General features: G+C 37.3%; 1 non-coding gene across 1 annotated transcript; it reads left to right on the top strand.

The window, feature by feature from the left end:
• The first annotated feature begins 1268 nt into the window (after nt 1-1268).
• LOC112496656 (small nucleolar RNA R71) lies at nt 1269-1375 on the top strand. Its single transcript, XR_003063178.2, has one exon. It is a non-coding gene; the product is annotated as a small nucleolar RNA R71 (small nucleolar RNA).
• The last annotated feature ends 768 nt before the right edge of the window (nt 1376-2143 follow it).

The raw sequence follows: 2143 nt of genomic DNA on the forward strand, positions 1-2143 counted from the left end.
GGAATTTTATTTTGGAGCATATGGCTGCATTCTTGGGTTAAAACAAGAGTTTCAACTTCTCTCATCCTTCTGTTTCTTGCCAAAATATCCTTCAAGAATTTCACATAATTGGGCATTTGTTCTAAAGCTTCCACAAAGGGAATGTTGATATGCAATTGTTTCAATACTTCCAAGAATTTACTAAACTGCTTATCTTGTCTTTGTTTTTGGAATCTTTGTGAGAAAGGAAGTGGATGCCTGAACTGCTGCACTGCAACAGGGGGTACATGTTGTTGTTCTTTTGATTGACTCTGGGTTGTTACTGCTGGTATTGCAGCTTCTGCTTCAACAGGTACTGAGGGACTTCTTCCTATGGGTGTTGTAACCTGACTACTTTCACCAGAGTTTTGATAATTGGGTTGCTGCAACTCTTTTTCAACTTATAGTTCCTTGGGAGATGAAATATGTTCCATCCTTTTTCTTGGCATACCCACAGGGATGTCAACATTCTTCCCAGACTTTAAGTTGATCACCTTGCAATGTTCCTTACTCTCTCACCTTGGATCTTCTGTGTTGGTGGGTAAACTCCTTTGAGGTCTGTTACTTAATACTATGGCAAGCTATCCAATTTGATTTTCTAAATTTCTCAAAGACATAGCTTGACTTTGGACAACTGCTTCATTCTTCATAATATACTTTTTAATTAGTATTTCCAAGGAACTAAATTGATCATTGCTAGTGCTTCTTTACCATTTATTTTTTTTATGAAAACAAGGTGGCCGAGTAGGTCTGTTCTATCCACAGGGTGCTGGAGCATACTGGTTTTGCTAGCTCCATGAAAAGTTTGGATGTTGTCTCCATCCATGGCTGTAAGTATTTGAATATGGATTGTTCTGGTTTTGTCTATTGAAGTTGCCCACATAGTTAACGGAAGCTGGATTCCCTGGCAATCATCAAATAAATGCCCCTCTCCACAGTACACACAAGAAATCTCAGTAACTTGCTTGACTGTTGCTGCAGTGGTCAAACTTTCACCATATTGGTCAATGATGTTACTTGGGTTGATAATGTTGTAAATGCATCCACATTGTGTATCTCTGCTGCTCCTCTTGCTGCAATTTCTCTAGTTGATTGCCATTGATAGGTATTATTAGCAATTCTCTCCAGAATTTTCATAGGCCTCATTGTAAGATTTAGATAATAAAGCCCCATTTGCTGAAGCATCGACCATCAATTTAGTGCTTGGGTTTAATCCATTGTAGAAGGTTTCTAACTGCATGCAGTAAGAAAAGTCATGATGAAGACATCTTCTGAAAAACTCCTTAAATCTTTCCCAAGCCTCATATAAGCTTTCATCTTCTAGTTGGTGAAAAGAAGTGATCTCATTCCGTAACTTTGTATTTTTTGTTAGTGGAAAATACTTCATCAAAAACTTATCAGACAAGTCATTCTATGTTGTGATGGAATCTGATAGTAAAGAGTTCAACCATGCTCTTGCTTGATCTCTTAAGGATTAAAGAAAGAGTCTTAATCTCAATGCATCATGTGATGCTCCAGTAATTTTAAAGGCATCACTTACCTCCAAGAACAACTTAAAGTGGAGATGAGGATCTTCTGAGGGTAATCCATTAAATTCCCCTATTGTTTGCAACATCTGAAACATCACTAGTTTTAGTTCAAAATTGGCAGTTTCCACTTCAGGTCTGATTATGCCAGGATGGATAACTTGAGGGGCCAATATAGCATAATCTGTAATGGCTCTATCTTTGTCATCTGCCATGTAGATGATATTGTTATTCTCGGGTGGTCTCTGATTAATTCGCTCGTTCTGATCTTCTTAAACATTGACAGGTTGTATTGCTCTGTAAGGGTCTAAGTTTCCTAAATTTTACAAGTCATCCATTGCTACAACAGCTTTTGAATTTCTTTGCTCTCTTCCCAATCTCCTTGCAGTTCTTTCAATCTCTGGAGCAAATTGAAATTCAACAAGTTTGTATTTGCGCGTGCAAAATTGATTTGTTAACAAGGTAATAAATCAAAGATTAGCACCGTCAAAATTGATTTCACAACTTAAAAATAAACTATCAATCCCCGAAAACGGCACCAAAAACTTCTTGTTAACTATACTTCAATTGCTGTGGTATCAATGTGCAAGTATACACAA

The sequence above is a fragment of the Citrus sinensis genome, chromosome 5 (assembly GCF_022201045.2).
Source record: "Citrus sinensis cultivar Valencia sweet orange chromosome 5, DVS_A1.0, whole genome shotgun sequence".
Classification (NCBI taxonomy): domain Eukaryota; kingdom Viridiplantae; phylum Streptophyta; class Magnoliopsida; order Sapindales; family Rutaceae; genus Citrus; species Citrus sinensis.